Below are 26750 nucleotides of genomic sequence, written 5' to 3'. Positions count from 1 at the left end.
AATTGGGAAAATGGTATAACAAAGCAAAAGAGATAAAATAGGGGAATGTAAAAACAGAAACTGAGGGTATAGTTAGGGTCTGTGTGGATATAACTGCGGCTTTTTCTTATCTATCCTTTAAATGGCCATTAGGTTGTTGTGGAAATAGAGGTAAAAAGAGTACGGGATCCTAGCTCCGAAGGGGGGGTAGAAGGCGGTGCTGCATAGCATTGTCTCTACCAGTGCAGGGAACAAGTGGAAATAAAGAGAAAAAAGTAGGAGTCTCATATATTTAGTAGACTCGGAGTAGTAATTTAGAATATTCTTTTTCCGTGTGAGCAGAATCTTTTTGAGAGGTAGCCTAACGGGGCTCAGAGGTGGGGAGTGTCTGAGAAAATAAGAGTCAGGGACAATAGACTAAAGTAATTGAGAAGAGAGGGTAAAAAGAAAAAGGGAGTATATGTTACATGTTCAATGCGCTAAATGTTTTGCTCCAATGGGTTGAAGTTTTTCATGTTGGTTTGTCAGTAAGTATGTATGTATCTGTGCACGCACCAAAACAACGCCTGATGAGAAATATTGGTAAACAGTTTTTGATTTGCATTGGTAAACACGTTGCGATTTTTGCAAAAGAGTGTAAGCAAAAAAGATTGTGATATTGTTTGATATTGATGGTGAAATAAGATTGAACAAAGGTGTTAAAGGAAGGAGGTCACCCGGTAATTGACATTGTGTAATTATACCCTGAGATAAAAGAAGTGAACATAAGTAAGAACAGGAAATCCAGTATCATGGGATGGACTACACCATTAGCACATATCTGTCAACACCTTCCTTTGTATAGTTCCGTCCACTTTCGGGCGGGGTGGGAAAGTGGATACATGCATTTGAGGAAAACACAGCAGGAGTGCCCTTAGCCATAGGGGATGTAAAAACTTTACCGGTATCCGCAGTGGGTGACCAAGCAGACACAGTGTGGGTGAAGATGGGGTTCCCGGGAGTGATAATGAATTGTGACCGCTCATGATGGGTCCCCATTCAATAACGTTAGGACACAAGTGTGGGATGCATTGTGAAGGACATTTCCAGACACTCCCAACTTACACCTAGTGATGCAATGCACTATGGGAGAGGAGGAGGAGCCTACGCAATTCATCCTCCGGGTGCAAGACCTGTGGAGATCTGAAACGGGTATGGCGTGGGATCAATCCACTGCCCTGTTCTATTTCATAATCAAAAAAGGGCTCCCGAAGGAGGTGCAGAAGGCCTTGGATATAATAGCTGGGATAGAAGCCATAGGCTGGCCAGAGATTCATAGTATAATTGTACACCATTGTAGAAGAATCAAACAAAGAGATTGCGCAGAGGAGGTTGGCAGACGAAGCACAGCTAGTACAAAATAAATTAGTGAAGGTCGCGACAATCAACGCATCAACGTCTACTGACAGACGGGGAAGGAGAGGAGCGGCTAGGGAATACACCAGCAAGGATGGCCGCAACATGGGCTGCAAATGGACAGGAGCAATGGGACGGAGAGGAGCAGTATGGAGAGCCCCAGTGGCAAGGAAGACCTGCAAGAGGATGAGGTGGGTAACAAGGATCGAGAGGGGGATTCGGAGCAATGGAAAATAGAGGGTTTGGTGGCCCATGGATGAGGGGGGACCGCAAGGGCCATGTTGGAATTGCGGGAGGTGGGGCCATTTTTTGAGAGAATGCAGAATGTGACCAATGGGCTATTACCAAGGGCAGCCCCAAATGGGAAACAAGCCGCAGTTCGGTCACCCACAACCAGGCAGTCTATATGGGTTACCTATGGGAGGAAATGGGCAGAACGAACAATACTATAATGAGCCAAAGCAGATGAAACCTCAAATGCAACAAAGACAACAACCACAGCAGAGAAGTATGCAGCAACAAATGGGAAGACAGACCACTATGGGTAATGCCAACACTAACATTTTTGCAACATCTGCAAATGGCGTGCCGGCGTCTTTCCACGCTGCAGCGGTAGTGGGGGATAATGTATTCTCTTTTCCAGGAACAAAGACATATGGAGATTAGGACAGCCCTCAGAGAGCTCTTGCCTGTCCAGTCCTATCTACTACCCAATGTGCATAAGAGGAACCACTAGTGGGGGTGGGGATAGGAAACAAGCAGTTCATCTTTATGGTGGACTAGGGAGATGATAAATCGTGTCTCAAGGAAGGGGTTCTCTGGGGCTATTTTAAAAGTTTCTTACACAAAAGATCTTGACATAACGGTGGGAGGAAAAACAGTGCGAGCACCTCTACTATATCACAAAGACTCGCCAATAAACTTGTTGGGAAGAGACCTCCGGAGCAAATTGAACATGACCATTTCTTTTACTGAGCGAGAGATAGTGTGTTCCACCCCAGGAGTGTGCCAAGTACGGGCAATGCTGATGATTAGCACCATGACCAACGAAATTGTGGTAAGAGGAGTGCCCATATAGACATGGATATGTTCATATATGGGATCAGAGTACTCGCCAATGTGGTACCAGAGATAACAAGAAAAGAATGGAAGGTGCCCTCAAATTTTGTCTTCCACCCAATCGTGAAGACAGATGTTGTACCAGGAGCCGTTTTGTCTATAGACCTAGAAGGGATACAGTTTTCAAGTAAAAGTATCGTGGTAATAGGACTGGACACACATGGATGCAAATGGAGAACAGTATTATGCATAGACCCAAATATAATGTTGCACAATTTAGCTGATGAAGAAATGTTCACTGACAATGAGAGTGATGGGGAAAAAATAATGGAGATAAGTGTGCCATGTGACATCATGATCCAACACAGGGAAATACATAACCCCCTCATGGCCAGTGTAAATGTGCCACCCACCATATTTGATGAAGACATGGAAAAGGTCCTGCCATAAATGTGGACCACTGGCCCCCATGATGTAGGGCTCTTAAAAGAAGCAATGCCCATCAAAATAAAACTGAAGCCAGGTGCAATACCACCTAGAGTAAAACACTACCCACTATCAAGGGAGGCAGAGGAAGGGATACGAGAAACAATAAATGCATTACTACAGCAAGGGATAATAGTGCCATCCACTTCACCATGCAACACAGTGATTTTTCCTATCAAGAAAGCAAGGGGCAGGGCTTGGAGGATGATCCAGGACCTACACCCACTGAATGACATCATACAGAAGGAGTTTCCATTAGTACCTAACCCTGCATCCATTTTGTATAGCATACCCAAAGATGCCACCTGCTTCACAGTGGTGGATTTAAAAAACGCCTTTTTCTCGATACCACTTGACCCAAGCTGTCAGTACCTCACAGCATTCACACTAGGGGGGAACAGATATGAACATTGTAGGTTGCTCCAGGGATATTGTGAAAGCCCAAGTATTTTCAATAGAATATTGCATGAAGGTCTTGGCAACATTGATGTAGAGAGCACGATAATACAGTACATTGACGATCTACTCGTCTGCAGTAAAAGTGAAGAACAATGCAGGACCGATTCGATCACATTACAACATTTACTAGCTACAAAAGGATATAAGGTGGGCAAGGGAAGCTGCAATATTGCCTAGCAGAAGTGCTCTATTTAGGAAAGCTGATTTCAAAAGACGCAAGAGAATTTTACCAGACACAGCAGCAGCAATATGCCACCTGACAATACCAAAGACATTGAAAGACATGCAGAAATGTCTTGGCATCTGCAATTATTGCTCCTTTATACTTGATTATGCAGCATACACACGCCCACTGTTACAGGCCCTGAAGGAAGCACAAAAGAATAATGTCACGCTAAAATGGACAGACGAGATGATGACACAATATTTCAAATTAAAAGACCTCATTGCACACGCACCAGTTCTAGCGAACCCCGACTATGATCGGGAGTTTTACCTGTTTTCCCACTGCAATGGCATTTTAATGACTGCGGTATTGACCCAGAAACATCATTAGGGCACAAGCCATTGGCCTACTATAGTGGTACATTAGATTCAGTGATGCAGGGCCACTTCGCATGCGAACAAGCTCCCGCTGCAGCGGCCTTAGCGATAGAAAAAAGTGCCACCATCGTGATGGGATGCTTAGTGACATTATACGGAGAACACTCACTGTTTGCAATCTTAGAGCGGTCCAAATCTACATTAACAACACAGATGGCAACAGCCTATGAACTTATAATATCCAGCCCAAACGTTCATGTGGTAAGATGCAAGACAGTAAACCCAGCTATATTCATTACTGAACCATGCACAGTTGAGGACATACAGGCACATGATTGCGCAACATATGAGGGAGAGGAAGATGATATTCCCAAGGGAGGGGGAAATATACTTCGTAGATGGGTCAGCATCAATAGACAGCGAGACAGCAGAAAATCATGTAGGGGCGGTGGTTGTAAGAATGGAAGAAGAAGAGTATGATATTATTGTGCAGAAATGCCTCCCCTCTCATTAGTCGGCTCAAGCAGCAGAACTAACAGCGCTAATTGAAGCACTCCACACAGCAAAAGGATGTGCAGTAACAATATACTCTGACTCAGCATATGCGACCACAACAGTGCATTCTGGGTTTTCACGATGGTGACAAAGAGGGTTTCGGAGGGCAGATGGTTCACCAGTACAACATGCAGCCCTTTTAAACAAACTGATAGAACCACTAGCAGCACCATCGGCAGTAGCAGTAGTGAAGTGCCAAGCACATATCAGTGACACGGACATGATCTCATTGGGAAACGCAGAGGCCAATGCTGCAGCGAAAGACGCTGTGCATTTCCATATTCCGCAAGCAATAGAGTGCATTGTTAAAACGTCCAGTACCAATACACAAGAGGAGGGATACAGCCATACACCAATTGCCCAAATAATAGAGCTTCAAAAACATGCACCAGTTGAAGAACAAGAGTTGTGGGGAAAGAGAGGGTGTAAACAATCCCCAAAAGATCTAATATGGAGACAGGATCTAACAGGGATGGTGATAATGCCGGTGGAGTTACTAGAAATAGCATTTCAACAACTACACTTACCGACACATGTAGCTAAACAACACATTGCAGCTGAGATACAGGAACATGGGTTTGTTCCAAATCTACGGGAGCACTTGTCAAAATTCACAATAGAATGCACAATGTGTCAGACATACAGTTCAGGAATGACACTAAGGACGTTGCATGTAACACTACTTCGTCAAGTGGGTCCTTTTAGAGCACTCCATATTGACTACGCGGATATGGGGGAAGATGCAATGGCGCAAGATACTTAATTGTAATAGTTTGTCCATTCTCAAGGTGGGTTGAAGCTGGACCATGCCCCCACCCAGACGCGAAGTGTGCTGCAAAATTCCTAGTGCGGGAAGTGTTCTCAAGATGGGAGATATGTGACATAATAAGATCAGAAAATGGCACTCATTTTGTTAACAATCTATTTAAAGAGTTGACCACTTTACTGGGGGTTAAACACAAATTATTTTCAATTTATCACCCGATGGCTAACAGAGTGGTAGAAAAAATAAATGGCCTGCTCAAAAGTAAACTATCAAAACTGTGCAACACTCTTAAGAAAAACTGGGTGTATCACTTGCCCCTAGCACCGTTCCAACTCAGAACGCAACCAAGCAAAGACCATCATTTGAGCCCGCACAAAATAGTGATGGGACGGCGCATCCATACGCCTCTTTCTCCAGTGAGGGGAGCATCAGATGCTCAGAGAGCTGCCACAGTGCTGGGGGATGAATTTAAGGAGTACCTCACCCACTTGACACGTGCCGTGCGCAGCATAGCGTGAGAGATCACACCACCCTTCACACAAAATGCTGGACAGATACCACCATGCCAGCACAGGACAGCCAAAAGGGTCAATTAATGCCAGACGAAAATGTGTACATGCGAAGCTTTGTGCAGAGATGGAACTCTCCAAGATTTCATGGACCTTATGAGGTTGTCTATTGCACACCCACAGCTGTTAAGGTAAAGGAATTGAAATATTGCTCTCTCTCTCTATCTCTCGCATTTCCATTACCGACATTATGCCTGAAAAAGTGACAATCTTCATTTACATTTTCTGTGAGAAGAAATTGAGTTTATATTGACAAAATTTATAAAAAATGAAAAATAAAATAATAGTGTATGGAATACAGGTATGAATATTGAAGGTATAATGAATTATATAGGAACAAAAATGAAAAATGATTGTAATAACCATGATAAAGAAATAAATGTGAAGTAATAATGAAATGTATGCATGTCACTTAACAATTTTATATTGTCCCTTCAGGTGGAAAAATGGCAGAAAGGAGGGCACTTACTGACAACGACACAGTTTTAGATAGTGATATGGTAGATAGTAGAATAACTAAATATTATAGTTTAGAGTGTGGCCTTAAATATGCGGCAATATTGTTTTCTGTGATGTTATTTTTTGCAACCTGGTACTGGGTTGTAGCTTTCATAATTAAGGATATGAAAGAGGAGCGGAGTGGGGTAAACCTTATACGAAAGGGCTCAACGCTCATATGGGCTGGAGTTAAAACTATGTGGAGACATAATCACTATGTAAATAGCAATTTTATTACTTTGCACAAAAATCGTACTATCACAGGCTCACGTTTCTCACTTGCTGCTATTGAACCAAGTAAAGCCAATGAGACCAATCAGTATGATGGGGATTACCCCTGCGAGGGTGAGCCAGACCTCATAAATACTGAGGTGCAAACGACCATAGAACCTACCTCACAAAATACTATAATGCACTTTAATCTTGCTACTATAATCACACAAGAAACTCCAGAACCACAGGCCTGGCAAGCTGCTAGTGAACCCAATGACACAACATGGACAGATGTTTTTCCCATAAAGTATAGAAGGGTGAAAATGATAAATAACGGGTAAGCGGGGAGGAAGAGATGGAAAAGGGGGGCGGGAGGGAAAAGATATGACATATACCATGGCCTGGGATTAGATGAAATTGAAGACCCCCGCCAACCAGATCATTCAAACAAATGGTACTCAGACATAAGTGCAACAGCAAAACAAGCTACGAATGAGAGCTGCTATGTTTGCTCTCTCATACCGCACGCATCAGGCACACCTAAAATACTTGTACCTCAAGAAGTGCCCTTGTCAGATGCCCAATGTTTAATTCATCTTGTGCTATGTAGAATTCGGAGCACCTTCCAGTCACACACGGTCACAATAGAAATTCTACAGAACAAGAAAACCTTCACGAGCAAACCGCAAGGAGTGATATGCATCAAAGAACCATTTTTTGTCATCAAAGGGACAAGGTTTACAGAGAATAAATGGCATGACAAGACAATCACGTGCAAAGCTGAGGCACTACGAGGACTAACTGAAGAAAACTTTCAATGAGTGAAAGACACGTGTACGCCCGTCTGGTCCCAGCACATTGCAAAACTTACGTGGGTCACTGCTCTCGAGAAACCCATCAAAATCCAGAGAGAAATACTGGGGAATGGGGTCCAACAAATAAAGCAACCAAACAATAATCATCCCTGATATAAAAAAAGGTACAGCAGCGCTCATCGACGTACATTGGGTGTGCGGTAAACAAGCTTACCTGCATTCACCAGCATCATGGAAGGGCACATGCAACCTGGCCACCCTGCACTCAGCGTCAATGGTAATCCCAGCAAGCCATATCCAAGGGGGGAGAGGTTGGATGGCATATCGGCAGCAGGGCACTCGGCTGACAAATCGGCAGCAACAGATCCGGCTGACACATCGGCAGCACTCTCACCAGTAACCACAGGGCCTTCCACATGCGACATTTTGCCTGAAAATGAGCTACAAGACAGAGTGTCTGGCAAAAAGAGGTCAAACTATATCTCCAGCGTGTCATCCAACCTTCTCGCCAAGATTCCTGCAAAATATAAATTATTCAATTCAGCAGAGACTTTCTTCGCCTCCCTCCTAACGCCAGGACTTCAGGCATGGACGAACGACAAATGGTTACAGATAGTGGACTGGGAGCTGATCCAACTGGCCAATGACACTGAAGAAGGGTTCAATGTGATAAAGGTGGAACTTCGCGCCTTGCGCCTAATGACTATGCAGAACCGGTACGTCCTGGACCCTCTCACAGCAATGGACAGCGGTGTTTGCCGAAGAATCGGGAACGCATGCTGTACATTCGCACCTTCTGAAGATGCAGACTATGGAACTCTTTCCCACATCATCTCGGCAGTACACAGCCTGGGGGAGAGAATGCAGAAGGAAGGAGGAAAAGAGCCGAGCAACTAGTTCAATAACATGTTCAATTGGATACCGTGCTGGTTCAGCATTATGATGAAGATTTTTGTTCCAGTTGTCGTTTTTATTTTACTATTTTTCTGTGTGTGCCAATTAGGAATCCGATGTTGTGCAAAATCAATGCCTAGTTCAACATTGATGATGGTAACAATGGGCAAACAGACAATGTTGGCAACCATGATAGATGCACAAATACAGACTGGAGAACAAAATACACCAAAATACTGCATGACAGCTGTCTATCACCAAGAGGGGGATAGAGTGGATAGTTTATATCACACAGCAATTAAAGAGCCCCGGGAACTGCAATGGTACAGGGAAGTGTGGGTGGACATGGATGGGGATGGAGGTATATATATGATATGTACACCTGACGAGTACTCAAGGAGAGGGCAGAGCCTGAGAGGTGTATGTAGAGCTTGGATGCCAATAAAGGGAACACCTGCATGGGACGAGGCGGTAGCAGAGGCACAATATTATAGGAATGAGAACAACAAAAAACGCAAAGGGGAATGTGTGGGAGTGAGGGGTCATTTAGGCCCCCCTCATACATTCAGCACAATGTGAACAACTTGCTCGTACAATAATGGAGGACGCTTCCATTTGGTCGCTTGCACACTTGCAATTTCATGGCAGTGGCAGAGGCGAGGTTATTGTGCGAGCCACTTGGCTTCCATTTTGTATACCCTCATCTCCATCTTTGGACTAGGCCTCACTGCGATAATACGAAAAGGCTTCTCTGCCCTCTGAAGCACACTGCGCTCATAGCCCCCACCTTTTCTCACTTTGCTCGAATGCTTTGCAGCTCCGTTCTCACGGCTGAGCCAGAGATAATTGCAAAAAATACACCAATGTAACATCTCACTCTTCCTCTGAGATCATTGTCCTATGTGTCAACCGGTTCAAACCATGCCCTGTAGCTCATTCATCTCCACAAACCTGCCCGTGCCCTCTCACCCCCGCTGTTGGAAAATGACTGTTGCTACAACCCTGTGTCCCTGCAAGGTATTCTCTTGATGTACCAGACGCGTGACCCCACTGTGAATCCCACCCCACTGTGCCCCCCACTAACACCAAGCCTCTGTCGCAGTATATTGCTCCCTAGAACCAACACATGTCAGAATTGCTTATAGCCTCTTTGATGCATCTGGACTCACCCCACAGCCAATGTTATCTTACTGACCAGGATCCTAAACCCGGTACTTCAGATAAGTCCCTATGACTAATGCTGTAATTATATATGCACGATTTATAGATGTATGATGATGTACTCAAAGGAACTGTAGTGAATATTATTTAGTGCATGTCAAATAGTACTATCTCATGTTAGCATTGTTAGGGCTCACCCTATCACACCGCAACCTGACCCTCACCCCTCCTAGACGCTGGCAGCCGGACACCGTGATGTTCACCCTTCCGGCAACTGGGCAACCAATCCAGAAGAAGCAGCACCTACACCGACATATGTGCCTTCACCTTCCAGCCAATCCTGCACTGTTGTAGTACCCTATGTTAGGAGTGTCCTTTGTGATGCTGTTTTCCTTTATAATTCTTTTTAAGTGTGTTGTATGCCAGAGCGCTCTCGGGCAGCAGAGTTCTCTGGAAGCCAATTTTACATAAACAAAACTTAACTCTCGCAGCCTGTCTCTTAGTCTCATTCCCCATTGGGGTGTGTCTCATTTATTGGTATTGCACGTGCTAGACGAGGAGTGAGCCTATACAAATGTTATTGGTTGGTGGGTGATTTATGAGTCAGTGAATAGTGGGTGAGTGAGTAGGAATGTGAGTGAGTGTGTGAATGTTCTGGCTGGGTGCCAGTGTAAGTGTATGTGAGAGAAGGTATATGGGTGAGTGACTGGTGGGTAAATGGGTATGAATATGATTGTGTGTGTAAATGTTCTGGGTGGGTGGGTGCATGCCTGTGTGGTGAATGCAGTGTGAATGAATGTGAGAAGAGATGTATGGGTGGGTGAAAGGGGGTGAGTGTGTGTGTGTGTGTGTGTGTGTGTGTGTGTGTGTGTGTGTGTGTGTGTGTGTGTGTGTGTGTGCGTGCGTGCGTGCGTGCGTGCGTGCGTGCGTGTGTGTGTGTGTGTGTGTGTGTGTGTGTGTGTGTGTGTGTGTGCGCGTGTGTAAGGCCCTGGGAGACTGGGGATCACTAGAGCATTTTTGACACGTACTTTACTGACTTTGCATGTTTTACTGGTATTTTCGGGCAAATCCATGTGTGTCATTACCTGGCTAGACTTACATTTTGGTACTGTCAATCTAGCCATTGCTTACTGTGGCAGGACATTTATTACTCGGCATCTTTGATAAAGCACGCATGATGAGGAGTATTACCTTGCTAGACTGACGTTTTGGTGTAACGGCAAGTATATTTCTTACCGTAGCATGACTTTTTATTAACTGAGCATCTATGATGAAGCAAGGATCATAAGTGTTCTTATGGGTCTAGACTGCCTTAAATCAGATCCAGTTTGGAAAGGTTTTCTTATTGTGACATGTCACTTTTAAGGGCCAAACCAACAGGAGTATTGTCTTATATAGGAGTACTGGCATATATTGGCAGAGCCAGCTTTTTGCCTAGTGCCAGTAATTACATTATAAAAAACATCTCAAAGCGAACATGAGTTCATATGTCAACATGTTCTCATATGGGAATGCTAGCAAAAGTTGGTGGAGCCAGCATGGAAATGTATGGGCACAGCCAGCATGAACTTTTTTTTTTTATACTGGCATATATTGAATGGACTGGCATGACAGTGCATTGGGAAATGCTCTTGTGCAGTTTGGATGACTTGCATCTATTGTACTTTTTCCCATGAATTACCCTACACCCTACAAAACCGACTGCAAACTGTCTGGCCTTCTATCCAAATTTTTATACATGGGAGGGTAAAGAATCCTCTGACCCACCAAATCTGTTTTCCTTAGATCGGGCTCCCTCGCTATGCTCGATCACAATCACATATTTGTGGCAAATATTTACACCTTTCAATTAAACAATTGACCAACCACCACTGGTGGCTGGTATATTTTGGGACAAGTCACCACCCCCTTCTTTCTACGCTAGGTGAAACATTTAATCTTTGATTAAAAAACATATTTACTTCTTTCACTTAGAGTAGTACATGTCCCTGCAGCGGCATAATCATCAAGGCCACTGCACACATGTGGTGGTACGGCCCCGGGTGTAGTGTGCCCTGTGCTTTGTTAAGGAGCTTGGGGGGGGCCCTCAGCATGGCTCGCTAGGGTGGCCCACATGTTGTGCTATGCCACTGATTGGGCTCTGCTCCCCTTGAATGCAGTCGAGTGTGATGTGAATGGTTGAGAGGAGCCACAAACTCAACCAGGACCCTGCTCTGATGCAACACTGTTTAAGAAAATAAGCTTTGGACAAATATTCTCAGAAGAGAAAGAGCCATGGAGTTACCCATTCCTCCCCACTCAAACTCATTGTTGGAAAGGGCTTAGTGGAAGCTTTGTTAATGGGCCGGTCGTGGGGGATCATTGAATAACGCACCTCACATGTAGAGCTCTGGAAATTGTAGCTGCATTGAGGCCCACTCTTGAGGGAAGTGCAACCCCCTCTTTCCCCACACCTAACCCTGTTAAAAAAGATTGAAGAAGAGTCATGTATCAAAGCCTATGACATTAAAGTGTTATGTGCAGCTCTTGGTTGTGGGAGACAACATATGGGTCATTGTCACATAACTTAATGAAACCTGCACACAGAGATAGAAGGCCTCAGCGTACACATGCACAATAGGTTTCTTCTATCGTAGTGGTAGCTCACTCAGCAATACATTTATAACCAAGGAATGTTATTGGTACTAAATCCTGGTCAATGATTTTATGTTCACGCCTTGCTCATGCAGCATTTTTCTCCTGGTTAAACAAACAGTGCACACCTCCCAGGTCAGTGTTGTTTTGGCTTGTTTAACACATCTATGTCACAGATAACAAGTACTTCTGTGTTGATTGATCTATAGATGTTTCATACACTAGCAGTAGCCTGCGTTACAGATTTTGGATACCCTGTTACAAGTGCTGCATTATGTATGTTTTACGCATAGGCTCCATGTCGAATCTGGTAAATGACATTCCCCAAATGTCTGATTGTGGACAAATCTCGCCTCCCGCTGTGCCTCGGTTCTTATATCTGGATGAAATGAGTGCACCTGGAAACACGGGTGTTTGATGCTTCTGAAGGTTGTGTGCCATCACTTCCTGTGATGTCACTTGCGGTGGGGTCAAATGACATCACTGCCTGAGAGGTAATCAGAGGTCAAGGACCGTGTGATGTCACTTCCACTACCCCATGTATTTTGGTGAAATTATGTGCCTGGGCATCAGGGCACAGGGAAGGAAGAGAATCCTCCCAGTCGATGTACATGTCAATCACTCACATGAAAACCCGGGACACAAATAATGGAACATCAGATAAAGCTATTATGGGAAGCTCCCCAGCGCCACCTGATTGCGGCTGCTGCCAAGACACTCCCTAAAAGAGAATTGTGATGTTGTGCCAAAAGCTTCTGAACCTCTATGAGAGTCAATCATGTACAATCAAACAAGAGAACACTAACTTCCACAAGAGGCACTTCAACTGAATTCGGCTGTTAACCCCCCCCCCCAGGTCCTCATTATGAGATTGGCACTAATTGCATTAGCATTGCTGCCAAACTAATTTACTATCTGCAACTAAATCCTATGGATTTACCACAAGATTACAAGTGACAATAAAGCAGTGTCAATTATCCATTTTTGGACTCCATAGGACTCAATGGTGATTTTACTGGATTTACAGTTAGCAGTATTTGCAATATGGTAATTCTGACACAATAATTCAGAAGATTTTTGGAACCAAATTGGAGGATATACCTCCAGCTAACCTCCAAATGGAAACCCTCCACTTCACCTCCAAATTCGGATGTTGGCATTGTGGTAAAGTTAACAGTAATGATATTACTGCCATATATATTGGTTGAAATGAAATAACCTCCAAAACAATAATTATAACCAAAAAATAAAATGTCTAGTGGGTTCTCCCAGGGTTTATGCTCAGTAGGTCCAAGCGAAGACCAGATGCATATCTACAAGAGATGAGTGCCATTACCGCATGGTTGGCCATACTCTTCAAATTAATTAATTAATTATTTCCACTATATGGGGAAGGCATGCCAGAGTCTTCAGTAAAGCATTTCCAGCAGTGACCTTCAAATCTAACCTGCAAGATCCCTAAACCTCACAGTTCTATAATATTGCTGTCACCACCTCAACCATGAAAGTTGCTAATGCCACTCTGATGCAAATGGCACAGAAATTAACATTAAATTACCTCAAGAGAGAGAACCTTTTGATCGTCTGTGGCTTTGAAGGCCTGAGGCAGCAAATCAGATTCCAAGGTAATGAAACCAAGCGACACATTCTAAAGGAATATCATTGTACATAATTTAACTTAGAGACTTTCTAGTCCTAGCTTTCTTGCATCAGTATTTTTAGCCCATTAACCCCAGATTAACTCTTGAAAGTGTATGACAATGCTAATAACCAGTTTTCAGTTCAAGACAACAAAACAACATTATCTGCAAATAAGCAAACGTGTGACCCTAATGTTATCCATCTTGGGGGAATCAGACCCACCCTTAGGAACAAGTCATTTGCATCATTCAGAAAGAGGTTACTTTGAGTATGGGCTACTATAGAATTGTGGTTTACCACTGTTTGATTGAGAACGACTCCAGGAGTTTCCCTTTTGAACTAAACCTAAGTCGCCCACAGTGCCTGCATAAAACCTGACCCAATGATACACAGTTTTGCCATACTGGTCCTTATTAGACAACAGTCCCACAAAAGGCTCTTTTTTATTATTGTTACTTGGCAAAATGTGCCTTTAACAAACATGAATAGAATACAAGAGAATAAGATATACAATTATGTTTTTTTAAATTTAGTTTAAAGTGCAATTGGTTAATTAAAACCTTATACACTATTCTTACAGAAAATAGAAAAATTCATTACAATGCATTACATTACAAACATAATAATTTTCCCTTACATATCATATCATGTCATTAATTACAAAAAGTTTGAAAAAAGCATGTTCTAAAAGTATTTAATGGCGCTTAACATAATTTCTTAAAAGAACTTCTTCCTAGAAAGTCAAAGGAATATTTACATATATCTATAAAAAGCCCAATAAAGCCAAACTAAAACAAAACAAAAACAATTTGAAAAAAATCTAAAATAGATTAAAACTTCTAAAGATATACAATTATACAATTCATTTCAGGACAGTGTTCAATGAAAGACATTTAATGAAAAATACATAACAAACAAAGCGGTTTAAAACATGTAAGTTTTCATCAATACAATACTAATTCACATATCCTTATTTCATCAATACAGCACTAAATCACGATAATGTGTACTCTTATACTAAAAAGAAAATCACCATAAAACATCCTGCTATACCAATAATGTTAGCATTCCGGAATCCAAGAGGTTAAAAAATGCTTATGTCCTGGTCATCTCTTAATTTCAGAGCTTTCACAAAGCCTCCCACTGCAAGAACCATTGATGTATTTTCAGTTGCAAGACATTCATTCCACAAACTATCCCTTCCCAAATGTGTATCAATGTTTTTACATGTTCTAAAATATAGTTTTCGCCTCCCTACAAGTGCAGGACAAGCAGTCACCAGAGGACTAAGGCCCTACTTCACCTCTTAGGGAGCACAGTGTCTACAATTGGAAAATTCAGCTGGGCAACAACCATATCTAATAGTTATTTTCCTAGTATGCACTAAGTTCCAGCAGAATTTCAAGAATTGCCTCCTCACTCTACGACTCAGGTCGATTGATAAATATGGGGCTACAATAGCACATTTTTTATGTGCCGTACTTAAATGATCTAGTGATTTATATGTATGGAATTTATCCATTGTGGCAATCCAATCACTTTGTTATGAAGTAGATTTAACTTTATCCAAATCCATTGTCTGGTCATCAACCAACAGATTACTTTCTGTCAACACATTTTCACAATGACTGGTCAATTCCTTCAATGGTTGTTGTTTCCCCTCTAATACCATCTTGGCCAAATCTATATATAGGGATTCTGGAGCTGGAGTAATGATTTTTCCCTACAGATTTAAACGTCTCCAGTTAGCGCTATTAGTTGATGAATTAATACCAAGTTTGCATTGGATTACTTCTATTGAAAGAGTCAAATGATGCTTTAAGAACAACACATTTCAGACAGAGTTCCTGCATACAGTTAACATACTTCACCCAGAAGATGCAAAGACTGAGGGATCACCTGATCGTACCTGAGCCCTACAGCAACAACATCTTGTACAGTTGCTATCGTCCTTTCATTGTGTTCCAGTTGTTTGATTCCTGCTTGAGGAATTTTTCCAAAGTTCATATGACTGCAATCTATCACTGAACTAGGTTGCTAGTAACCAGGCTCAGAGCAGAGCCATCCTCACAGATGGGAAACATTTCAACAATCTTTGAGGAGAGTGGAGGATGAAACATGTCACATTTAGGAAACTTTTTTGGGATTATCAAGTACTTCTTCTGACTGGTTCCATTGCTTTCTTGGGGTACATTTCAGGAATTCAAGGTCAGTTCTTTTAATTCAGAGTTTCCTCTGGTGACTTTTAGAGAGCTCCAGGGCTCACTGCTGTCACCTCTTTTTTAAAAAATATTTACATGCAACCCCTGATGACTCAAAAACAACATTTCAAAGTACAGTTTCATTATTATGCTGATGATACAGATCTTTATCTAAAAGCCTCTGCCCCATGTGATAGTTATTTTCATGTTCAGCTTGGCCTGGATCAAGTAAAGCAATGGATGTCCTTCAGAAACGTCAGTTGAATCCATCAAAGACAAAAATAATGTTTATAGATCCCAAACGCCAGTTGAAGTACGGATTTGAATGCCCCGCTCCACCTCTACTCTTCAGGCTGCACGGCATCTTTGCAAACAAATAAAAAATGTTCAGTCTCATTTTGAACCCCAAGTTGAAGTTAGTACATCAAATAAATGAAGTAACCAGATCTTCCTTTTTCTGACTTAGAAAGCAGTGCCAAACCCTTCCTTATCTTACTCATGACCACCATGCCGTGTCGCTCGGTGCCTTCATTACTTCCAGCATGAATTATGCTAATGCTCTGCATATGGATCTTTCACAATATCTCTTCAAGCAGCTTCAACATTTCCAAAAGGATGCAGTTCGACTTATTTTACTCCCTAGATCTTCACCCATTGTTCTCCTTCTCAGCAGGCATTGCATTGGTTGCCCATTTGTTGACGCTATGTCTTTAAGGTAGTCTGCTTGATCTTTAAGTGTGTCAAGGGCATGGCACCTCACTACCTCACCTCTAAGATTCAGTGCTATTTGGCAGAGAGATTGCTTTATTCCACTCATGTACGTTTGCCTGTTATTCCTCCCTCTCATTGCAAATCTAGTATTTGAACTCTGTTTGTGGAATAGTTTACATAAATTTGCATTGTCAATTTTCTGTTTCATTTCCAGAAAGGCTTGAACATTTAACCATTTTATTAACGTTCCCGCTGCTCTCTATTCTGTCCCAATTATCATACATTTTCAGGAGCTCCCAGATGCTGTGAAGAGAGCCCGGTATCTTTATCTTGGTAATGGCCAAGTAATGCCCAATATAAGTCATTAAATTCAATTAATTTTAAGTTGCCCTGGCATTAAAATTAATTTCAAGAAATCTAGCGCTTTGCTCCATCTAGCTCCAAAAAAACAATAATGCATTTCATCTCATTTGTAGGCATACTGTCCCTACCATTTGCCTTTTCAGCATTCAGGGATGTAATTTCAGTATTCAGCTGTCTAGGGATCTGCCTTGATAAATCGTGGCACTAGCTGGGATATTAGATTGGGTGCCTTCAGGAGTGCTAAAATGGTCATTAATGTTTACCTTCATGTATCTATCGGGGAGCAAGGTAGCCACATGAATCTTCTGAACTTCAAGCGCATGCTCCTTCTTACCTTGGGATGGCTTGTTCTCCTCTATAGTTCCCACCTAAGGCTATGTTCCCTTCCCAACAGCCTTCTTTCTGACACTGTGGATTGCTGGGCCTCTTGATCCACTTTGTCACAATACCAGGCGCCACATATCCCTACCCATGCCTGTGCACTGCACGCCTCAAAGGAAAGTTCTCAAGGCTAGTAGATACCTCATGATTGTCCCTCTTAACATTTGGTCCACGTACAAGCAGGCTTCTAACACCCATGACTTGCTTGAGGGGCATGGCCTTGACTTCTGTGGCCTTGTGTAGCCTTACTGAGACCTGTCCCTCTAACAACTATGCAGCTTCTGATGAATACTGGCTGCCGGACAGATTCAAGAATACGTTGAACAGGGTGGTGCATCCCTGTGTTATCCTTCTTTTCTTACTATCACCTAGATTTCCACCTTAACATTTTCTTCCTTTGGGAGCCTGACCAGCAAAGGTCTTCAAAATGCCAACACTGGCATTACCATCATACATATCTACAGACCTTGAGGAGACTCTTGGATGACCTGAAATCTGGCCAACATCCAATCTGTCTTCACCTTCACCTGACTGGATTACCTTTCTAAAAAAACAGTTTTTCCCCTGATTCCAATTACGCTTTACCCCTCTCTGTCGGTCTGCCCCTACATACATCGGTGAGCATACTTGTGATGCCTTTCTCTCCAACCGATGGTCCCCCATGAAAATACTTACCGTAGACCTGCCCTGGACTGACCACATTCTCCTCCCAGTACACATCACTGATCCTACAGTGATGCGTCCCCTTGCCTGGGCCCAAGTGGAGTTCCTCTATATTAGGCCAATGAAGATGATGTCTATAATTGCCTTTGTTTACATCGTCATCCCTCCAAGCTTGAGTTGCAGCCCGTAAGCCATGCCCATGCTACCTTGCTAGACAGCCTCCATGGTGTTTTTCCCAACACACTGGATATTCTGGGCCCAATCACACAAAATCAAAATAAAAAATAACAGTAATGGAACCGCTGGTTTTAATCCGACCTTGCCAACATGGAAAGAAATAACAAAATACTCTAATGGTGTCGGAGAACATTCAAACAAGTCTGTGGGACATGAAAGGATGTTATGCTACCATCAGACAAATGCCTTAATTCACATATACATTGACCTGGAATCCCTCAAATCAGCTGAAGTGTTCCGAATGTACAGGGGGTGTGAGTACCCCGAGGCATGTGCAGGCCTCCTTTGCCACTTTGTCTAAAACCATCACTCCTCCCTCTAAGTCCATCTTAATTCTGCCTTCATCATGGTTTTCCTCCTTCAAGTCTCTCCTACTGACAGCTTGACCGCAGTAAAGAACATGAAGGTGCCGGTGAAACTGGTCTTCCCTTACCTTTCTAGTATAAAAACAGCATTGACACTTTGGCCCCCATGTTGGCTTCTCTTGCACCATCTCTTTACTCTCTGGTGCCTTCCACCAGAGCTAAAGACAATCCGTATTCAGAAGCGACTCAATCTTCTGATGACTCGCCTGTCGCCGCCAACTACCATCTCTTTGCTATTACGATGTTTATTTGCGAAGTACTAGAAAGGATTTCCTTCTCCCAAATCCTGGCATTTACTGACAATAATAGCTTGCTTTATGGCAATCATTCTGAGTTCCGCACTAGGCAGATAAGTGGGTCAGCCCTCCTCTTTACAAAAAATGACCTCCCGCAGTTGCTGTATAATAACTATCCTGATGTCTTCATCCTGCTTGAGAATGTGCCCATAGTTGGATTTGCACCTTTCGTCTGGGTAGAAACGGACAGGTCAGGAGTTGACTATTTTCTTTCCCAACCTATTTTTTCTAACTGTGGGGTTCCCCAAAGATCCATCATCTCTGCCTGGCTCTTTACCGCCTCCCTGGTACTTCTTTCTGAGGTGCAAAATAGGTGTTATCTCCTCCTTCTCTGTGTCTTTTAGTCATGTGCTGATGACACTCAAATTATTTTCAGTCGTGATGATTTCCTATCTTCATCCCCCTGCCAGGCTGTGACACATGTCTCATGTGTAGCTAGGCCTAGATGTACTGTGGCTAAGACTGAAATCACCTACTTGGCTCTTCTATGCCTCCTTCTTTCCCATTCCCCTGGTCCCTTCTATGCCCCCATCTCGCATGGTTCCACTACTAAGAACCCAGTAATTATAGCTCCCGTTCCCTTTCCCCTTAAATTCTTGAGCTGTCTAAAAAATGGTGTATTGCAATGTTACCTCCTCAAGTGTATACTGCATTCCCATAATTTTCCGCATATGACAGAGGTAACCAGAGATGTGATCCTTTCAAGGTTTGACCATTATAGTAGGCTATATCTGGGACTCACTAAGTAGTTACTTCACCTCCTACAGGTTAGCCAGAACAAGGTTTCTAGGCTTGTCCTGGACCGCAAGCCTCGCGACCACACCACTCCTGCACTGACATCCCTTCATTGGCTTTCAGTTGAGGCCTGGATTGCCTTCTATGGGCCTCATTACGACCCAGGCGGTAAGTTACCGCCTGGGCCGTGACTTTACCACCATGGCGTAAAGTACGTTTACGCCATGGTGGTTGGCGGACTTACCGCCCCATTCCGACCTTGGCGGGGCGGTAAGTCCCCAATCCCCATTTACCCTTCCCCATTCCCATTTTTGCCCCATAGGGCATAATGGGAGTGGGGAAGGCGTTAATTACGCCACCGTAAATTACGGTGGCGTAATTAACTCCATGGTCCCTTAGCGCCATGGATTTTAACACCCGCTAAAATCGGGTGTTAAAACCTCCATGGCGCTAGGGGAACTCGTAATTGGCGGTAAGGGGTCGGCGCAGCTAACGCTGGCGTTAACCCCTTACCGCCAGGGTCGTAATGAGGCCCTATGCCTTTCACTGAGCCTATTTGGGGCAGGGGCCAAGGTGCTATCAGTCGTGCCCAGATGTACTGTCTGTCCACGTCTATGAGAGCATGCTCATCCTGGTTTCTAATTGTCTGATGACCGGCATGGAGGCAGGACTAACAGATCTGTTGGAGCCCATCTCTGGGGCACTCTTCCAGCCTCCTCAGGGAGGAAGAAAGCCACTTCAACATCAAGTAAGGCATAACGTCTCTCCCACACAAATAACTATTTGATCCTTTGGGTGGGTGTACTTCCTGCCTCCATCCCCCTCCTGCTCATGCCTAACCCTTGGCCTTCTTTCCCTTTCCTCTGAGCCCAACTTAGTGGCTCCTCCGTTCAATTGGGACCATCATGTCCTGCACTGTTTTTCCTGAGTCAGGGCTTGGAAAGCATTTCCTTGCATTGCACACTGTTGTCTTTGCCCCAGGATCAGAAGTTTTCTCAGTGATGTTTCCTGAGGAGAATGATTGCTGTCTGTCATTTATCCATTTGGCATTTACCTTATGTATTATTTAGGGAAAGCCTTTCAGGGCATTCCCAGATCACTGAACATTAATGCACAGTGTTTTTCTATTTATTATGGGTACCTGTGTCTGCTATTAAACTTTACCCATGCCCCTTCCATCTATACTTCGCTGATCTGAATGGGACAAGGCTGTGAAGTGCAGTTTCCTCCACCTCCTCTATTCCTCTTGTGGTGCAGCAAAGTGACTTTCTTCACAGAAGGTGCCTTATAAATCAACGAGAACTAAGCAAATACAAAATTACATTGTAGGCAGAACTTAGGTCCCTTCTTCCACAATCTGGTGAGAATCCAAAATATTTGAAGGGCCCACGCTTTTCCAAGACTTTGCAACCTAAATAAATAAATACATAACTTCTAATGTAGCACTTCGTGGCCGATTCCTCCTGCTTCTAAGCATTGTGATAGCAGGTGTTATTATTACCCAATTTAAAGATACTCCATTTATGGACCTCGGAAGAATGGAGGGCTGAGTGTGCCCTGTTGCGTAATCTCTCAACTATCCACCAGGTTCTCACTGAGTGCTGGATATTTTCTTGAAAAATGGGACCACCACTCATTTGAATATTTTTCTACAGCAGCGTGTCACCTGTTCAAATCAACTCAAGTACCCAGTGCCCACAAAGCCATGGAATGTTTCTGGTTGAAAGCATCCATGACGTCACTCCAGACCCTGCCCCATGCCTTGGTTTCATTTATGCTGACCAGATGCTCTCTGTGATGCACCACAGCATTGTGTTTGTCGTCCTCTTCTCCACTCTTTGCTGTTTTAATTGCCTTCACAGAAATCTTTAGGCTACCTGGCATGCTCCAACAGACCACCCATATCTGTACCAGCTCTGCCACGGACCTTGCCCTCAGCAACCCTCCAGTCAGACATCCGCAATCACACTTTTGTCTTGTTTGGGATTACTCAGATGGAAGAAGGTGGGCACTTCGGAACTCTCCTCCAGTGTACCTTATTTGCAGCATTCAGTACTTAAGCAATAATCCCTGAGTTTGCGGGCATTACCAATTCAGGTAATGGCCGGGGGCCCATAGTTACAGGCCTAAGCGTAGTGAGAGCCTTAACAAAGGCACTGTGGCATTACTTGACTCGGTAATGATTATTGGGGAAAATTGCTATGAGTACCCCATCCCCGGCTCATTAAACCGGGGTAATAATAGTGTCTTTTTTTGTGGTGCAAGACGCTCTGGCATTTGCGACCTAGAAAAAAAATAAAAACATTTCTGCCATGGATTGGGGAATTAAGTCTGTCCTCCCTTTGCAGAGCAGCCATAGTAAACAAAGAAGATGGACGTCATGGAATGGGAGAAGGAACTACCCTTCTCCCTTTCCATGGCGGCCTTTAAAAAAAATGCAAAAACAGTCTACAATAAAGATGGCCACCATGGAAAGAGAGAAAGGGACTAACACCATTGAATGGGAGAAGGGACTACATGTAGTCCCTTCGCTCTTTCCATGATGGCCTTTCGCAGTTTGGGAGCGGACGCGCCATGGACAGAACTGAAAAGGACTAAAAAGAAGGTAAGTAGGGGTGGGAAGGGAAATGTGTGGATGGAGAGGAGGGTTGGGGGGATGGAGGAGACCACTTACCTTGTTCCTTGACGGGGAAGATGGCGTTGTCATGATCATAGGGCACAGACCCTACAAGGTCACACACACAGGGGGCCCGGATGGACACAGTACTGGCACCTTTGGCGCCAGGCTCATAAAGAACAATTTACAAGACACTCATTTGGGTCATAAAATACCTTTATTATGGACATAGCACCTCATTTTCTGGTGCACTGTGTGTTAGCATTGGAATTTTCATCTTCACAGCCGCCCCACGTGCACTCTTGGGTGGGGTTGCTGCTATTGGGTTGCCTGGCACGTGCTGACTCACTAGGAGTGGCAGGGTGTGACAGGCAAGCCAAGCCTAGTGGGGGTGCCCACGATCACAGCTATATAAACTGTTCCAAAACTGAGGCACACGCTTCGCTTTATTCTTCACTTCCATGCAGCGTAACGCTCACTGCCGCATGGGATTCAACTTACCTTGGGAAGTCCTGTCATCTGCCTCCATACTTACCACGTGGAGGATCCTGCTCTCACCTGTACGCTTCTTCCTGGCACCGCGGCTCACCTGCAAACATCTTGGAACGCAGACATCTTATTCTTGGCCCGCGGCTCACCTGCAAACATCTCAGAGCGCAGGCATCATCATCTTGGCACCGCAGCACGACGCGCTCCACCCGCAACCAGAGCACCTGCAAATAAAAGCGAAAGGCAAGGTTAGACACTTAACAGACTTGGGGGTCATTACGAGGCTGGAGGTAACCATGGCGCTAATAGCGCCATGGCTGCCTCCAAAACCTCACCGACTCCACCCTGGTGAATGGAGCTATTACCGCCCCATTCCAAGGTTGGCGGGGGCGGTAATTCCCCATTCATCAGAGCCTTTCCCCATTCCCATTTGAGCCCCTATAGGGCTCAAATGGGAATGGGGAAGGCGCTAATAACTGTACTGCAAATTGCGGTACTGTTATTAGCACCAAAGTCCCTTTGCGGGTCCCATCCTTAACGCCTGGTAAAACCAGGCGTTAAGGGAGGACCCGCAAAGGGAACTCGTAATAGGGCGGTAAGGGATTACTGGTACCGGTGCCCTTACCAGTACCGGTAATCCCATACTGCCCGGGTTGTAATGAGGCCCATTAAGTTTAAGGTTGCGCTACCATCAAACCTCACGCTTTCCCTTAAACCATCACTCATCTGTTGTCGGACATAGCGGTTTCATCCATCTTCCACTCGGCCGCGTTCCGCGCCTCCACAGCAGCTGTTGGCCGCATTTCCATCTATTAGGAAGAAAACAGAGAGGAACATTATTCAGGAAAAAACAACAAAATTAAGAGCAATAACACCAAGGCAGACACTAGAAAGGGGAAAAGACAAGAGACATTGGCCCTCATTACGACCCTGGCGGAAAGCAACTGACCTGACCGCCATAGCGTAAATAGCGTTTCCGCCATTGCACGACGGAGTAAAGTGCGGCTAATTCTGACCCATCGGGCACGAGCACTACGCCTTGGCGGAAGTGCAAAGTCCGCGATGGCGGAAATGTCCCCAAAACGCCCCTCACCGGCGTCGTACGTTGACCTAGGTGCAATTCCGCCACCGATCATAGCGGTCACCGTAATGAGCGGCAATCGGAAAATACGGTGACCGTAAATATACGGAAACGGAAGCAAAAACATGGTCCCGGAACTGGAAACAGCACGCCGTACACCTATAAAATCAGAATTTCCACACAACCATTAAAAATACTACCCTGAGAGACATCCCAACCCGTCATCCACCCTAGTGAAAACAATAACAATGGGAAAAGTAGCGAAAAAAGCGTGCGACCGCAAGCGGCAGGTCCACTTCTCCCGTGAGGAACTCACGGTGCTCACAGAGACCCTCCAGGAGAATGCTGCCGTCGTCTTCTCGACGCAAATGACCAGGACGGCACTTGCGAACAAGAAGGCCATATGGGCCCTGGTGGCACAGCGGGTAAGTGCGGTGGGGACCGCACCCCGCAACCCACAGCAATGCAGAAAGCGATGGGACGACTTGCGGATACGCGTACGGAGCATACTATCCGCCAACCGTAACATTGCCACAGCCACCGGGGGAGGATCGGAATCACCCATCAAGTTGACCCCCTGGGAAGAAATCTGTGCCTCCACCATTGGAATGGAGACCATAGAGGGTGTCGGAGGGATGGAGAAAGGAGTGCAGACATCCGAAGAATCAGGTAGGTGTCCCAAATAAAACAATGCTAAAACCACAATGTCCAATCATGTGAAGTACCATGTGTCCACATAGTGCAACAGAAACACATGTCCAGGAGAACGTCCACATACATTGGCCTGATAGCGCACATTAAAAGTCAAATTAAATAAATAAATAATTAAAATTCCTAAAAACACCCTCTACACGTGCAGCAGGCACCCCCTAACTGCAGGCTGCAAAACAACTGCACCCTCAATCCACACAAAAATGAAACCACCTCCAAGGCCCTGACCCAAATCACCCTCAGGTACCACCCCAATGCATGTGATACATTGCCATTCCAATTTCCACAGACCCATAAATAACGCTCGCCCTCCTTTACTCCACCACAGGGTCCGATTCAAACGACGAGCTCCAGGACACCCCTACCAGCACACCTGCAAAGAGGGCCAAGACCAACGGCCAAAGACCCTCCACCTCAGCTGCACGGATCAAGACACGGCAGGAGCACAAATCAAGTGGCAGCACACAGGAGGGAACTTCAACAGGCACCCCAGCAGCCAGCATGGCCACAACACCACCACCACAGGCCCCCCCAATGGATGCCACAGAAGGCACTGCTTCTGGTGGCAGCAGCACCATAGGTGACACTGCATTAATGGCAGCATGCTCCGACACAGAAAACGGTGATGTCGATGTACGATCCATCCATGACCTGTCTCAATCCCCCTGTTTGTTTCATCCCGTACACCATGAGGATACCACGCAGGGGCCCTCACAAGACGACGACTGGCCATCCCCCACAAGCCCTGTGTCAAGGCAACATGAGGTGATCAGCCCCTCTGTGACACCACCGCAAATGGCCATGGCCCAGCAGAGGCAACAGTCCCTCGACCAGGTGATCGTGCAACAGCAGCAACTGGCCACGCTCCTCAAGGACCATGCTGATGAATGTGGGGGTACTAAGGCAGCCATAGAAACATGTACAGAGACACTAAGGGCACAAATGGAGAGAAGCACCGAGAGCCTGAGAGTACAAATGGAGAGAAGCACAGAGAGCCTGAGAGTACAAATGGAGAGAAGCACTGAGAGCCTGAGGGGGGAACTGCATGCGACGTCCAAAGACGTATGTGCTGAACTTGCCGCTGTGCGCTCACTGAGCTCTCACAAACCCTTAGGGACATGCATGGACGTGAGCAGGCAGAGACATCATCCGTTGCAAGTTCCGTCCAGGGCAGCCCCCAACGTAGATCTGGGAGGAACCTGCGCTCCACAGGCAGGGGTGCCCCTGATACCCGGAGAGGGGGCTTGCAATAGTGTCTGCCCACTGACAATGAGCATCCTTGGACACTGGTGTTCGGGGGGGAGGTAGGAGGGTGGAGGGGGTGTGTTGGGCTTACTTGGGTGGCGGGTCGATGGGGTGTGTAACATAATTTCACATATGCTATAAAAATTTCACAATCATCCAATGAGATGTGTGGACATTGATCTTTGTGTACGAGGCCATTATAGGCGTACAGTCCATATTGTGCATGTTCCAGACACACACAGTGCCACAAGTCCCGTGTCCATGTATAAGCCACCATCAGCCACCAGGCGTGAGTGCTAGAAGCATGAATCTATGATAATCTGACGAATTTCACGGCCCTCCTGTGCCTCGCGGACTCCTTGAGGTGCTGCCACATCCCCACCCTCATCATGACCATATTCAGGTGCTTGCAGTTCTGCGTCAGGGGGCATGGGCACATTTCTACGTACGCACATGTTGTGTAGCATGACACATGCCATGACCATCTTTGCAACCTTCTCATGGCGGTATAGGAGTGCCCCGCCAGACCTGCTGAGGCAGCGGAAACGACCCTTCAGTAGGCCGAATGCCTGTTCTATGACTACACGGGTACGTGAGTGGGCATGGTTGTAGTCCTCCTCATGCTGGTTCTGTGGGTTCCGGAGTGGTGTAAGGAGCCATCTCTTCAGTGGATACCCGGCATCACCTGTATGTGGACAATAAAGGATGTTTGAGTAATGACATTGCTACGTAAGCACCCCCCCCCTTCCTGCCAGGTCATTGCCGCATCACATACCCCACATTATCATGAGACTCACCGAGTAGCCAGGATCTGTTCCCTGCGTGTCGCTCCATGTAGCGTGGTATTGTAGAGTTCCGTAAGACCATGGAATCATGGGTTGATCCAGGAAATCGGGCACAACAATGTGTAATGATCCTGTTTGAGTCACAAACCATTTGTACATTAAGAGAATGATATTGTTTTCGGTTGCGGTACTGGGCCTCCATG

The sequence above is a fragment of the Ambystoma mexicanum genome, chromosome 2q (genome assembly GCF_040938575.1).
Source record: "Ambystoma mexicanum isolate Mex_15411 chromosome 2q, UKY_AmexF1_1, whole genome shotgun sequence".
Classification (NCBI taxonomy): domain Eukaryota; kingdom Metazoa; phylum Chordata; class Amphibia; order Caudata; family Ambystomatidae; genus Ambystoma; species Ambystoma mexicanum.
The sequence above is the reverse complement of the archived record's forward strand: the minus strand, read 5'-3'. Positions refer to the sequence as shown.